This window comes from Ovis aries, chromosome 16, assembly GCF_016772045.2.
Source record: "Ovis aries strain OAR_USU_Benz2616 breed Rambouillet chromosome 16, ARS-UI_Ramb_v3.0, whole genome shotgun sequence".
Taxonomy (NCBI): domain Eukaryota; kingdom Metazoa; phylum Chordata; class Mammalia; order Artiodactyla; family Bovidae; genus Ovis; species Ovis aries.
The window spans coordinates 62,077,720-62,094,245 of NC_056069.1; the positions used below are offsets into that span (position 1 = coordinate 62,077,720).

Below are 16,526 nucleotides of genomic sequence, written 5' to 3' on the forward strand. Positions count from 1 at the left end.
TATTGTAAATGTTTATCTCTTAAAGCCATGTCTATCTGGCCATCCTTACAAATGGAGAAGGTGGCCTGGATTTGGCCCAGGTACTAACACATCCTAGATTTTATCTGCTTATGCTTGTAATTCTGGTATTATTCTCATAAATAAGAAAATAGATATTTTGCCCATATGTGTTTTAATACTGTAGCCCTTTGAGTCTAAATGATTAGCATGAATTTCTATATTTTTATGAGATAGATGCATTCTATTTATAGTTTCCTCTATCTGTTTATTTCCTGTTGAATTCAGGAATCCATGGCCTGATTGGATTACTACAGTTTGTTTTCCAAGTGGGGACCACCCATGAGTGAGCAGCCAAATCAGCTTAGAGATTGTTGACTAGCATTACAAAGATTGAATAAGGTAGACTAAAGTGACTACACAGCCAATAGTAAGCGAAGTTTGGTTTGCTGTCTTGGAAAAGTGGTGTCAGACATAGAAGTATATGTGTATGTGAGTGTGTGTGTGTGTATGTGTCTCTGTAAGTCTAAGATATATTTTCATTGTGGATCTTAATGCAAAATGTATGCAAAATGCTGAGAAGTACTTCCTTTCTCAAAATAATACATTAAAAATAAATCTCCTAGATGCTGATAGAGTAACAACATTATCAAATAACTCCACTATCCAATGCTAATAAATTATGTCATAACTGATGAGTATCTTTAATTTGAGTGGCTATGGCGTAATGTTTTTCACTTTAGATGATCAGTGATCAGAGGAAGAAATGGCATAATTCTGTCAGGAAAATAATCTCACAGTGCTATAAGTTTTTTTTGAATCAATCCACAAATTTGAGAGCAAAGATAATCTAAACTCCGGTTCTGTTTATTTGTCAGGAATCAATATTTAAAAAATTACAACTACATGTCTTTATTAGAAAATAGAAACCATAATTGTAAAAAAGTATTTTAAAATATGTTAGTTCGCATTCTGAAAACAGCTTCAGCATCGTAATTTACGCAATTTGTCTCCTTCTCTATAAAAGTTGTTTTCTCCTTCTGTTAAGTGAGATCACTTGTAGCTCAGTCTCTTCTGTCTCTTAATTTCAACCCCCCATTCACTTCTTTTTAAAGAACATTTATTGGAGTATGGCTGCTTAACAGTGTTGTTAGTCTCTGCTGCACAGCAGAGTACATCAGCATATATCTTCTCTTTTTTGGATTCCGCCCCGTTTAGTCACCACAGAGTACTGAGTAAGGTTTCCTGTGCTATACAGAAGCCATCTATTTTAGTTATCTATATTAGTCATCTACTTTAGTTATCTCATTATTTTTCCATAGTAGCAATAGTGTATATATGTCCGATCCTAATCTCTCAACTCATTCATCCCCCCTTTTTCCCTTTGATATCTGTACCTTTTTTCCCTGTGTCTTTCATTTCTGCTTTGTAAGTAAGATCATCTAGACCATTTCTTTTCAATTCCATATATGCATCAATATACCGCATTTGTTTTTTTCCTTCTGACTGACTTTACTCCATGTGGCAGTGCCATTCATTTCTCATTCAGCCAGTCCTTGGTAGGGACTCTCCAGTATGTGGAGCTAAAATTGCAGATAATCTGAGCTACTCAACGGGACAACATGGTCTTTCCTTGTGGATCACTGAAGCCTAGTATTTGCTCTTCATTTGAATATAAGATATTTCTTAAGAACGGTGGGGCCCACCTGAGAACTGAGGCCAGTGTCCACATGGAAGTGGGCAGTATCATCACTGTCACTGTCCTTATCAGCATCTTCATGCATTTCTGAAGACTGTTTCACATGTGTGGAGGAGTGCTGAGAAAACTCGAAATTTAAATAAAGTTAAAACCATCTAATTTTAGCCTTTAAAGTTCATTACCACCCTAATTGTTAAATTATGATTTTATATGCAATACTTATATGTGATATAAGTGTATGCATGATTACCTAGCTCTCATATATTAATATATACATATACTGTACATACACATATACATAGATGTTTGTATGTATGTGTGTGTGCCTATATACCTATATATGTGTGTGTATGTACACACACTTTTTAAATATACATGCTTTTTTTTTAATTTCAATTTTTACTTTTTAACACCAGAAACATTTTTATACATACTTTTTAAAGTACACATTATGACCCCTTCAGTTCAGTTCGGTTCAGTCTCTCAGTCATGTCTGACTCTTTGCAACCCCATGACTGCTGCACACCAGGCCTCCCTCTCATCACCAACTCCTAGAGGTTACTCAGACTCAAGTCCATTGAGTTAGTGATGTCATCCAACCATCTCATCCTCTGTCGTCCCCTTCTCCTCCTGCCTTCAATCTTTCCCATCATCACCGTCTTTTCCAGTTCTTTGCATCAATCAGGTGGCCAGAGGATTGGAGTTTCAGCTTCAACATCAGTCCTTCCAATGAATATTCAGGACTAATTTCCTTTAGAATGGGCTGGTTGGATCTCCTTGCCATCCAAGGGATTCTCAAGAGTCTTCTCCAACACCACAGTTCAAAAGCATCAGTTCTTCAGTGCTCATCTTTCTTCACAGTCCAACTCTCATGTCCATACATGACTACTGGAAAAACCATAGTCTTGACTAGATAGACTTTTGTTGGCAAAGTAATGTCTCTGCTTTTGAATATGCTGTCTAGGTTGGTCATAACTTTCCTTCCAAGGAGTAAGCGTCTTTTAATTTCATGGCTGCAATCACCATCTGCAGTGATTTGGGAGTCCAAAAGAATAAAGTCTGACTTCTTAGTGAGCAGTAAAAGCCTTTCATTGGTCATGAACAGTGGTTTGGAAAATAATTGAAAAGAACTGAACAGAGTATGTCTAAATCCTTGGACCTTCATCAAATACCTTCTCCCCCACTTACTTACATAGGCATTACTGTGTGTCTGGGTGTGTATGAGCAGAGCTGTAGTGTAAATGTTTCACATTGTGGCTCATTGCTAAACAATCCTGAGAAACAGCACTAAGTCTTAGTGACAGCAGTGATTAACATGTGCCTTATATTATCCTAGATATGGTGTATTTTATTGCCAAACACCAAAGCATAATAATTAGTACATTCAGTTCAGTTCAGTCGCTCAGTTGTGTCCGACTCTTTGTGACCCCATGAATCGCAGCACACCAGGCCTCTCTGTCCATCACCAACTCCCGGAGTTCACTCAGATTCACGTCCATCAAGTCAGTGACATCATCCAGCCATCTCATCCTCTGTCGCCCCCTTTTCCTGCCCCCAATCCCTCCCAGCATCACAGTCTTTTCCAATGAGTCAACTGTTCGCATGAGGTGGCCAAAGCACTGGAGTTTCAGCTTTAGCATCATTCCTTCCAAAGAAATCCCAGGGCTGATCTCCTTCAGAATGGACTGGCTGGATCTCCTTGCAGTCCAAGGGACTCTCAAGAGTCTTCTCCAACACCGCAGTTCAAAGGCATCAATTCTTCGGCACTCAGCTTTCTTCACAGTCCAACTCTCACATCCATACATGACTACTGGAAAAACCATAGCCTTGACTAGATGGACCTTAGTCGGCAAAGTAATGTCTCTGCTTTTGAATATGCTATCTAGGTTGGTCATAACTTTTCTTCCAAGGAGTAAGCATCTTTTAATTTCATGGCTGCAGTCACCATCTGCGGTGGTTTTGGAGCCCAAAAAAATAAAGTCTGACACTGTTTCCACTATTTCCACTTTTTCCCCATCTATTTCCCATGAAGTGATGGGACCGGATGCCATGATCTTCGTTTTCTGAATGTTGAGCTTTAAGCCAACTTTTTCACTCTCTTCTTTCACTTTCATCAAGAGGCTTTTTAGTTCCTCTTCACTTTCTGCCATAAGGGTGGTGTCATCTGCATATCTGAGGTTATTGATATTTCTCCCAGCAATCTTGATTCCAGCTTGTGTTTCTTCCAGTCCAGCATTTCTCATGATGTACTCTGCATAGAATTTAAATAAGCAGGGTGACAATATACAGCCTTGAGGTACTCCTTTCCCTATTTGGAACCAGTCTGTTGGTCCATGTCCAGCTCTAACTGTTGCTTCATGACTTGCATACAGATTTCTCAAGAGGCAGGTCAGGTGGTCTGGTATTCCCATCTCTCTCAGAATCTTCCACAGTTTATTGTGATCCACACAGTCAAAGGCTTTGGCATAGTTAATAAAACAGAAATAGATGTTTTTTCTGGAACTCTCTTGCTTTTTCCATGATCCAGCAGATGTCGGCAATTTGATCTCTGGTTCCTCTGCCTTTTCTAAAACCAGCTTGAACATCAGGGAGTTCACGGTTCACATATTGCTGAAGCCTGGCTTGGAGAATTTTGAGCATTACTTTATTAGCGTGTGAGAGGAGTGCAATTGTGCAGTAGTTTGAGCATTCTTTGGCATTGCCTTTCTTTGGGATTGGAATGAAAACTGACCTTTTCCAGTCCTGTGGCCACTAGTGCGTTTTCCAAATTTGCTGGCATATTGAGTGCAGCACTTTCACAGCATCATCTTTCAGGATTTGAAATAGCTCAACTGGAATTCCATCACCTCCACTAGCTTTGTTCCTAGTGATGCTTTCTAAGGCCCACTTGACTTCACATTCCAGGATGTCTGGCTCTAGATGAGTGATCACACCATCATGATTATCCAGGTCATAAAGATCTTTTTTGTATAGTTCTTCTGTGTATTCTAGCCACCTCTTCTTAATATCTTCTGCTTCTGTTAAGTCCATAACATTTCTGTCCTTTATTGAGCCCATCTTTGCATGAAATGTTCCCTTGGTATCTCTAATTTTCTTAAAGAGATCCCTTGTCTTTCCCATTCTGTTGTTTTCCTCTATTTCTTTGCATTGATCGCTAAGGAAGGCTTTCTTATCTCTCCTTGCTATTCTTTGGAACTCTGCATTCAGATGCTTACATCTTTCCTTTTCTCCTTTGCTTTTCGCTTCTCTTCTTTTCGCAGCTATTTGTAAGGCGTCCTCAGACAGCCATTTTGCTTTTTTGCATTTCTTTTCCATGGGGATGGTCTTGATCCCTGTCTCCTGTACAGTGTCAGGAACCTCATTCCATAGTTCATCAAGCACTCTATCTATCAGATCTAGGCCCTTAAATCTATTTCTCACTTCCATTGTACATTACCTTCTGGAAATGCATCATATAATTTAATTTAGGCAAATACTCGTATGTTTAATTCCACATGGCATTCACACAAACTGTTATTTAGTTAGCTTTTTTCTATCTGCTGCTTATTATAGGTTTCTTATCTGCTATTTTAAGCTTTCTTGTAATAATAAGGCTCAGGATTGGGTTGCAATAATCCAGTAACACCAGTCAAAGAAGGTATTAAGAGACATAGCCTGGAAGTATAATGTTGAACACTGATTTAGGGAGAAAAGAGCTTAATCCTCAGTAATACTGCTTCTAATGATGCCATGTGTTGAAGCAGGGATCATGTATTTTTTATAAGCATTACATAATCTATTGTCTCCCGTTAAATAAAAATCAATCCAGCCAGAAATCCGACGCTGCAAAAGCATGAGAATTCTCACAGTCCAAATACTACAGTGGATTTTTTTTTGTTTGTTTTCTACCTTATTATTTTCCTTTGAATAAATATAAAGAGTAAGCTTATAGAAATGCAATAATGTGCCTAAGAAGTTGTATAGTTATTCGCAAATTGATATTGGCCAGTGTATACTAACTATTAATACGTGGGCCTCTCTGGTGACTCAGTGGTAAAGAATCTGCCTGCCAATGCAGGAGACAGGAGATGTAAGTTCAATCCCTGGGTTGGGAAGATCCCTTGGAGAATTAAATAACAACCCACTTCAGGATTCTTGCCTGGAACATCCCATGAACGGAGGGAGTCTGGCAGGCTACAGTCCACAGAGTTGCAAAAGAGTCAGACATGACTTAGTGACTAAACAACAGCATATTTACTACATATGAATGCATTACTTAATGTGTGGGCCTCTGGGTATGTGAAATTAGCAACTGCTTTTTAGAACTTGAGAAATAATGCAGAGGTAAAAATTCTACCATACGTGTACTTTTTTCTTCATGAGCAAAATAAAAGCAGCTCCACCTTGGAGAAGTTCTTCTAGAAGGAACAAATTCTAGTAAATTCCAATGTTGTGGAAAGTGAACTCGAAATTGAGGCTTTAAATACAAATCTCACTCAAGGTCATCATGAAAATTTTGTTGGATACCTGGAATTCAGAAGTGGTGAAGTGCAGTGTGAATGTTAGTGTTTTACAAACATGGAAGCTTTTGAAAATAATTATTATGTGATTAATACTGCCAGGGTTAACATAATCATGCATTTCCAGGCTCCATGTTTAATACTTTTCCATTGCTGCCATAGTTTTTATCCTGTAGTTCATAGATAGACATCTAACTTTCTGAACCTTTCTGCCTTTTGGTTTACGTTATGTGAATGCAAATGCTGATGGTGTCCTACATATTCTGAGAGGGAGGGCTTACCCCTATAAAAATTATTCTGCAGAGTTTCAAAGGGCAGATCTAGAGAGGAACTCTGGTAGCAATCTCAAAAAGAGTCACCCTTTTTGTAAGTACTTACATTTCTGCCATCTATGTACTGTGAGCTTCATGCGCATGCACTCTTTGTTGAGACCAGGACACCGGTTTCTTTCATTACACATGTAAATCTGTGTCAGTTCATCCCACCCTCTGACAATAATACAGGTGCTGTGGTCCATGAGGTATGGACGCAACACTAATGTAAGTTGAAGTTTTTAAGTGAGGAAACAATCTGACCTTTTTAAATTAAAGACTGTTTTTCAGTCAAGAACAATTAACCAAAGAAAACATTTTTATAGCTTCTCCAGTATATCCCAGAATAGATTGCAGATTATTCAAATTTAAGGGCCGCAAGTGTTACAAAGCTGTCCTCTTATATTTTTCAAGGCCAGGGATTGATGAAAGATGAGTGATTTCAGTGTCACTTGCTGGGTTAGGCATTGTTCTTAGGTCTTTCCTTGTGATACTTCCTTCACGTCTCTGAAAATCTGTAGGCTACATGCTGGCATCTCCCCATTTTGCTGATGTGCAAGCTAAGTCCCATGGAGCCCATGTACCTGGCCCACAGTCTCACAGTCAATAAGTATAAGAGCTCAGTTGCACCCATGCAGGTTGCCTCCAGAGGCCAGGCTTTCAGCCATGATATATTTTTAAATGAAATGTTTTGATAAAAAAGAGAAAAGGACCAGAGTAGTGTTGATATGGTGGTTGGAATGAACACAGCTTGGCTTGGTTCATGAACTCCCGGTATGTCTTCAGACTCTTATGAGAATGCTATTGGAAAAAGATCAATATTTGTATTGCTCACTGTTATGAAAACCCTATTGCAGAAGAAAACAAACTTACCCATAATTTGGAAGGAATAAGTACAAATTTAACTAACTATTCACCGGACACATGAGCCCTAACTGGTCAAAAACTAACACTATGAAAAAATACAAATTGTGGTGTTAAAACTGACCCTTTATTATATAATTATCATTTTGTTTCGTGTAAATAGTGTGATGATGCTTGGATGAGAAGCAGATCCCCTCCATGCCCTTCTCAGTGTTTGTCTCTCATGGAAAGTGGGCGTCAGATCATCTCAGTGCCTTTGTGGCAATCCACAAGTAGGAGGCATTTGTTATTTTTAAGTTGTACCTTTGGTTCCCCTGTGGCTCAGCTGGTAAAGAATCTGCCTGCAATCCAGGAGACCTGGGTTCAATCCCTGGGTGGGGAAGATCCCCTGGAGAAGGGAAAGGCTACTCAACTTCAGTATTCTGGCCTGGAGAATTCCATGGACTGTACAGTCCATGGGGTCACAAAAAGTCGGACACGACTGAGTGACTTTCACTTCTTTCCTTCCTTTGGTGATTGAGAAAATAAATAGATACTTTACTGAAGTGCCTCTTAAAGCTCACTCAGAGTTTTCTTTAACTTTCTAATATATACCTGGAAAAGGCACTGTGGAAAAACTTAAAGGAGAGGAGACACATGTCCTGTGTCTCATGGAATAATCAGGGATGGCGCTGAAAACTGTCGCTTCATACAGGATCTCTGAATCCTGCCTTCTGCCATGGCCACTTTTACTTGCACAAAGTTTCTTGGGTTTCAGCAACATGGGCTTGATTCCTCTTCTCCCTCTAGAGTTTTCTGTTTTGAGTGGCACAACAGCAAATATTTCTCTCTCCCCTCCAGACTCTTCCTCTTAGCCGTTGTCTGATATGATGCAAAATATAATGAGCTGCTAGAACTGATGACTTGCCTTTAAATCAGATGACTTTGGTTATTATTAGAACCAATTTGCAGTGCTTGCAAAAGGAGTGCATACCTGTTATTAATGTCACACAGTAGGTATTTGCCATCTTGGTGCCAGGTGGGTGGGACAGCTCCCTCTCATGGTTAGTTGGTCTCCCTTAAGTGAGCCCTGGGGGAGGGACCGAGTTGCTTAGGTTCTTAAAATCTCTTGAAGACTTCATTTATCTGTGTCTCAATTAATGACTGATGACATCTAGTGGTGGGTGGATTTGAGACACTCAAATGACCATCCCCTGCAGATCAAGATGCAAAATAAACTGTGTTTATGTTTTCACACCTCAGTTCAGTTCAGTCCAGTCATTCAGTCATGTCCGACTCTTTGCGACCCCCTGGACTGCAGCATACCAGGCTTCCCTGTCCATCACCAACTCCCCGAGCTTGCTCAAACTCATGTATATCGCATTGGTGATGTCATCCAACCATCTCATCCTCTATCATCCCCTTCCCCTCCTGCCTTCAATCTTTCCCAGTATCAGCGTCTTTTCCAGTTCTTCGCATCAGGTGGCCAAAGTATTGGAGTTTCAGCTTCAGCATCAGTCCTTCTAATGAATGTTCAGGACTGACTTCCTTTAGGATGGACTAGTTGGATCTCCTTGCAGTCCAAGGGACTCTCAAGAGTCTTCTCCAACACCACAGTTCAAAAGCATCAATTCTTTGGGGCTCAGCTTTCTTCATAGTCCAACTGTCACATCCATACATGACCACTGGAAAAACCATAGCTTTGACTAGATGGACGTTTGTTGGCAAAGTAATGTCTCTGCTTTTTAATATGCTGTCTAGGTTGGTCATAACTTTCCTTCCAAGGAGTAAGCATCTTTTAATTTCATGGCTGCAGTCACCATCTGAAGTGATTTTGGAGCCTCCAAATCTAAAGTCTCCCACTCTTTCCATTGTTTCCCCATCTATTTCCCATGAAGTGATGGGACCAGATGCCATGATATTAGTTTTTTGAATGTTGAGTTTTAAGCCAACTTTTTCACTCTTTCACTTTCATCAAGAGGCTCTTTACTTCTTCTTCACTTTCTGCCATAAGGATGGTGTCATCTGCAAGTCTGAAGTTATTATTTCTCTCGGCAATCTTGATTCCAGCTTGTGCTTCATCCAGCCTGGCATTTCGCTTGATGTACTCTGCATCTAAGTTAGATAAACAGGATGACAATATACAGCCTTGATGTACTCCTTTCCCGATTTGGAACCAGGCTAGACATTTACAAACTGTTGAGGTCAAGTCCCAGCATCACATGACCCTGTTGACATCATTACATCACAGTTGGTCCTGATGGGAGGTGAGGGCTGCTCCTGCCCTTAGTGCTCCATGACAGTTTGGGAGATTCCATCAGATCCCCTCCGTGCCCTTCCAAATGTTTGTCTCTCATGGAGAGTAGGCTTCAGATCATCTCAGTGCCATTGTGGCAGTCCACAAGTAGGAGGTGTTTGTCTCTCCTTCTGCTGATCACTGGAAGAAGTTCCTCATGGCGAGCCAGCCTATCATGGCAGCTTCTTTATTGAAATATGTGTAATGGAAATTATGCTAATTAAGCTGGAGTGTAATTATAGACTAGAAAGATTCTTCACAGTCTGAATTGAATTGTTGTAGATGAATGTGCATTAAGTTAATACTGTGCAGCTAATTATGAAAGGTAAAGGAGAGGAAGGGAGGTAATCGGTTACGTGATGTAGAGACGCTGCTGTCCCCGGCGAACTCTCTCATTAAAAGCCCAGGTAACCCTGATGATGAGAATTCTTCTAGCGCTTGTCTCTGATTTCAATACTGCAATTAAAATGGCCACTGGTGACTAATTAACCCATTTAACTCTATTTGTCTGTGGCATTTATTACGGCAGAGAGTTAAATGCGGTGATACTCTGCTGTTTTATGTCCTGTCCCAAGTATATATGTGGAGTTAATTCTTTATTCTTTATTTATGCTTCTGTGTGCATTTATGATAATTACAAAAATGAGCCAAGAATCTGTCGTCCCAGTGTGATTCTGCCAAGCTCAATGAAAGCTGTATTCTGGGAAATAAATTCTTTTTGCTTAGAATCAAAACAAGCTCAAGTGGCAGTCATATGGCTTTTGTTCCGAAGCTATCAATTCAGAGGATCCATGAGATGTTATCCTCATGCTGTGAGTACATGAAGAAATACTCAGTCATTTAATCCTTTCGGCTAGGCTCTTATCAGTAAGCTGGGTTTCCTGTGTTCATAGATCAAAGTCACCTGAATCAGCTAAATGAGAGTGAATATTAAAAAAAAAAAAAAAGGAATACATACAGTGGTACTGAGTGATTTTTCAGCTAATTTCAGAAAATGTAATGTTCACGGGTCTTCTGCATAGAGTGGCTTGACACCCAGTTGCACACTCCTAGGGTCTGGAAGAATCTAACAAGGCACTGAGTGTTGAGAGGAGTTGCTGAAGAGAGGTTCTTACAGAGGATGTGCCTGTCCAGTGAAAGGAAGGGGCTGATGTTGTGGGAAGTCACACTTCACTATTTCTTCTGTGTTTCCAGGGAACTTTGAAAAACCCCTTGAATTGCTTATTTTCCTCTAGAAAACCAACAGAAATGTTGAGATGTGCATCAAGCTTTTACTGATTCCTTTAAATATCTATTAATATTTTCTCTCTTTTCTCACTTGCATTATTGCTGTGTGGTCTTACACATAGATTATTTGAGATACTAACCATCCATAACCTTGACTTTTAACTTGAATTTTTTAAGTCTTTTCTGACATACCTGTATATTCTTTAGAGAATTTATATCAGTTTTTTTTAATTCATAAAAGTTAGCCTGTCTTTATTTTGCTTCTAACATGTTATTGTTTTTCTTTATGTCAAGATAATACTGGCATCAGAAAGTTTCTTTAAGTTTCCTTTTGAGGAAGGCGTGATGCTGTTCTCACCTATGAGATGAGACCATGTATTGAATGATTATAACCATAGTTCCTGAAGATTTGATGTCTGATTGGGTCTCCAGAGCTACCCTACACTACAGTAACTGTGTGACTTTGCACAAAGTTTTTAACTTTCAACCTCACCTGTGAACCAGTAAAAACATGATTATCCTCCTCAAAGGGTTATAGCAGGGTCAACAAGCCATAGCCCTAGGGCCAAATCCAACTCACCGCCTGTTTTTATAAATAAAGTTTTATTGGAACACAGCCATACCCAGTTCTTACATTTCTTCTATGGCTGCTTTTGAGCTGTAGCTGCACAGTTGAATAGTTGTGACGGAGATTATGTGGCAATCTCTAAAATATTTTTCATCTCTTCACAGGAATGGTTTACTAATCTCTAGATAGAATATTAAATTTGTGTGTTAGTATATAAAACATATAAAAATATATTTGTGTATAAATAACCTACATACATGTATGTTCATTCTTGTTGTTCAGTCGCTAACTCGAGTCTGACTCTTTGAGACCCCATGAACTGCAGCATGCCAAGCCCCTCTATCCTTCACTATCTTCTGGAGTTTGCTCAAATTCATGCCCATTGAATCTATCATGCTACCTAACCATCTCATCCTCTGTCGTCCCCTTCTCCTCATGCCCTCAGTCTTTCCCAGCATCAGGGTCTTTTCCAATGAGTCAGCTCTACCCATCAGGTGGCCGAAGTACTGAGCTTCAGCTTCAGCATCAGTCCTTCCAATGAATATTCAGGATTGGTTCCCTTTAGGATTAAGTGGTTTGATCGCCTTGCAGTTCAAGGGACTCTCAAGAGTTTTCTCCAGGACCACAGTTCACAAGTATCCATTCATTGTTGCCCCCTTCTCCTTTTGGCCTCAATCTTTCCCAGCACCAGGATCTTTTCCAATGAGTTCAGTCTTTACATCAGGTGTCCAAAGTATTGGAGCTTCGGCTTCAGCAATAGCACATATGTAATAGGTTTATAAAGAGTTTCAACATAATGCTTGTCACACTGCAAGCATTCAATATATGTTGACAACTATTATTTAAATATTATTCTGTTAAATCCAGTTCTACTTCATTATTAGAAAATCAGCTATGAAGAACACATTAGATGAAGTATCACTAAGTCCTTAAGTTAATCAGAATATTTTTCTTTAAAAATATTTTCTAAAATAAAGGCATTATTTATCATTTAAGCAAGTGTTGATTATAAAAATATATATCATGACACTTTTCCCAATAGAATAATTTCCTAAAATGGCCATGAAAAATTATTATCAACTTGGTAGCTTAAAACAATAGAAATTTATTGTCCGACAGTTCAGAGGCTGCAAGTCTGAGGCCGTGATGTCGGTAGAGCCATATTCTCTCTGAAGGGTCTAGGGGAGGCCTCGTCCAGCTTCTGGTGGCTGCAAGCCCTTGGTGTCTTTGGCTTTCAAAAGCACAACTCCAGTCTGTGCCTCTGTAGTCACATAGCATCACACTGTGCCCATCTTCACGTGATCTTCTCTGAGTATCTGTGTCCAAATTTCTCTCTTGCCTTATGGATTCTAGTCATTGGCAGGTATTCCCTATTTCCATCTTGAGTTCCCTCAGGGCTCACCATTGGGGGTGGCTACAGTTACTGATGGCTGCAACCTCCTCTGTTTAGTGATGTGGCAGGAAGCATTCTTAGTCTGCAGTCCTCTGGGTAGACTGGGTTTAGCTGGAAGTTTTCTTGGGTATCCTCATAAGGATTTGGTGAGAGTGTGACTGGTATTATGTAATGGTCTCACAAGGCTGGATTTTGTAGGGGAGGAAAAATCTTTCTCTTTCTCTCTACTTTTCTCATTGGAAAAGTCCCTGATGCTGGCAAAGATCGAAGGCAGGAGGAGAAGGGGACAACAGAGGATGAGATGGTTGGATGGCATCACCAACTCGATGGACATAAGTTTGAACAAAGTCTGGGAGATGGTGAAGGAGGGGGAAGCCTGGTATGCTGCAGTCCATGGGGTCACAAAAAGTCAAACACGACTGAGTGACTGAACAATAACAACAACAACAACCCTTCTGAGTTATTGGCTGAGTCTCCCCCCCCCCCCGGTAATAAAAGAATACCAAGAGAAAAAGAAAAAGTTTATTAACATGTATACTTCATATATACATGGAAGATACCAGGAAAAAATGAGTAGCTCCTCGAGATGGCTCATGCCATCACTTTGATACCATCTTTAGCTAAAGACAAAAATGATGTTGCGGTGGGGATATGGTCAAATATGGGAGGGTACCAGGAAAAGTATGGTAAGTAAGGGTGAGGTTTTTTAATGCAGATTTTAAGCCTCTGCCTTCCCCATTGATAAGTTTCTTGTAGTTTAGTGTCATCTTACTCTTCATGTTATAGAGAGGAAGACACACTTACAAATGGAGATTTCTTTTATAAATTTAAATGTTTGTTACAAAAAGATGACTTCTACACTGCTTCCAGTGCATCTCCTGTACCTGTCCTTTCCCAATTCGGAACCAGTCTATTGTTCTATGTCCAGTTCTAACTGTTGCTTCTTGACCTACATACAAGTTTCTCAGGAGGCAGGTAAGGTGGTCTGGTATTCCCATCTCTTGAAGAATTTTCCACAGTTTGTTGTGATCCACACAGTCACAAAGTCTTTAGTGTAGTCAGTGAAGCAGAAGTAGATATTTTCCTGGGTTTCCCTTGCTGTTTCTATGATCCAGCTGATGTTGACAGTTTGATCTCTGGTTCCTCTGCCTTTTCTAAATCTAGCTTTTACATCTGGAAGTTCTCAGTTCAAGTGCTGTTGAAGTCTAGCTTGTAGGATTTTAAACATTACCTTGCTAGCAAGTGAAGTGAGTACAGTTGTGTGGTAGTTTGAACCTTCTTTGGTGCCTGTGTCTGTCGTTTCTCAAAAATAATCAGCTCAAAATAATTCTTTTGCCAAAGCAGCCTTTCCTGGGGCGGCACACTCGACTGCTCTTTGGCCTCCAAGGTGGTCCCTCTCAAACAGGCGCTTAATTCCCGATGCCATCAGGAAGCTTGGCTTGGGGGGCTCGACCAGTAGCCTAGAGCACGTGGCTTGGCCTCCCTTGGCCTAGTGGCTGGGACCCAAGAGGGAGTCTCTGAGAGTGAACATTTCCAGAGACGGAGATGGAAATCGTGACACTTAGGATCTGACCTCAGAGCCATATTCTGTTAATGCAGGCAAATCGCTTAGCCCAGCCCCAGTCATGGGGAGGGCTGGGGGAGGGAGCGGGGAGACAATGACACTTTATCTCCTAAAGTGATCAGTAAATGAATACAGGACAGGGAAGGAGCTGGCAGCTTCTTTGACTTCCTGCCACATCAAATATAGGCATCATTCAAAATCTGATGTAGAGTTTTCCTATTCTCTCTTTCCATCTTTATGTGTGTGTGTGTGTGTATAGATACTTGTATACATGTGCATTCATACATGCACGCATACACACACACGGAGAGAGAAATTTTAAGAAATTGTCTCATGCAATTTTCAGGTCTGGAACATGTAGGACAGGCCAGGAGGGTGGAAATCAGGCATGAGTTACAACTGCAGTTCTAAGACAGAATTACTTCTGGAAACCTCAGTTTTTCCTCTTACAGATTTTCAATTGATTGGATGAGGCCCATTCATGTTACTGAGGGTGTTGGGGAGGGGAAAACTTTTCCCCTACCCTTCCTGAGTTGTTTTGGCTGGTTTGATCATTAAATTGACACAAGGCATATTCAGAGACAAAAATAGACATTTGTACCTATAGAGAGCTCATAGATGTGGAACCCAAGAAGTGGCCAAAGAGGTAGCTTTTATGCAAAAAAGCTTTTAGACAAAGAATAAATTTGTACAGAACCAAGACCAAGAAGCTTGACCTTGGGACAGTAAATTAGTGAAGAAGTAACAAAGTTTGTTTCTCCAGGTTTTTTCAGCCCGTATTAATTCCCTTTTTCTAGTAATAGGAATGTCTCTACCTCCTGATGTAGGGAGGGAAGATTTATTTCCTGCTTTCAGGGAGACAGAAGGGAGGGTCAGAATGTCCTTCTGGCACTGGCTAGTTCTTAAGTATTGTAATTTTAATTCAAGATAATCAATGTGTCACTTTGGCATATTTGGAGAGAGCTTGCCTAAAATCACTGCAGATGGTGACTGCAGCCATGAAATTAAAAGACGCCTACTCCTTGGAAGAAGAGTTATGACCAACCTAGATAGCATATTCAAAAAGCAGAGACATTACTTTGCCAACAAAGGTCCGTCTAGTCAAGGCTATGGTTTTTCCAGTGGTTATGTATGGATGTGAGAGTTGGACTGTGAAGAAAGCTGAGCTCCGAAGAACTGATGCTTTTGAACTGTGGTGTTGGAGAAGACTCTTGAGAGTCCCTTGGACTGCAAGGAGATCCAGCCAGTCCATTCTGAAGGAGATCAGCCCTGGGATTTCTTTGGAAGGAATGATGCTGAACCTGAAACTCCAGTACTTTGGCCACCTCATGCGAAGAGCTGACTCATTGGAAAAGACTCTGATGCTGGGAGGGATTGAGGGCAGGAGGAGAAGGGGACAACAGAGGATGAGATGTCTGGATGGCATCACCAACTTGATGCACATGAGTCTGGGTGAACTCCAGGAGTTGATGATGGACAGGGAGGCCTGGCGTGCTGCGATTCATGGTGTCGCAAAGAGTCGGACATGACTGAGCGACTGAACTGAACTGAACTGAACTGTCCTAAACCCCAATAGTTTCCTCCTCTGAAATATTCCTGGAAGTTTCACATATTACAACCTGAGCTGGTACATCTGTTATTCCACTGAATCACTTTCCTAGGCTTGAGAGTAGGTCAGTTCCGTTCAGTTCAGGAGGCTGCAAGGCAGGTCAGCTGCCTTACGTAAGCAATCAGGTATTTAACAAGAGATGTATCTATGGAAACAGAAGAAAACGAAGGTTAATGATTGGAGCCCACTCTGTTCCAGTTTCTGGAGCCCAGGGGGCCAGCTAGTCAAGAGATTTCTAGATGTCAGGGTCAAAGCATCTTTTGCAGTTTGAAGTGGCTATGTTGATGTCATCACGTATTCAGGCAAACTTCTGAGTGGCTCACACAGCAACAGGCACAAAGAAAAGAATCTAAGCTTAACTCTTGTGACGATTTCTCTGAAGATTACATTGAGTCATCTGGCTTCAGTTTGCAGGTCTTCCAGAAAAGGGGCACTTTTTGTCCTCAATGATTTCAAGTTTATTTCTTTTTAACTTGCAGATGGGAGAAAAAAAATGGAAACATTAGTTTAGATAGTTGTA

At 40.5% G+C, this 16,526-nt stretch overlaps 1 protein-coding gene across 3 annotated transcripts in view; it reads left to right on the forward strand.

Annotated features, from left to right (window-relative positions):
• The window catches only part of CTNND2 (catenin delta 2), a 1,117,159-nt gene that overhangs the window by 767,199 nt on the left and 333,434 nt on the right, over nucleotides 1–16,526 (forward strand). The gene's annotated exons all lie outside the window — the stretch shown is intronic.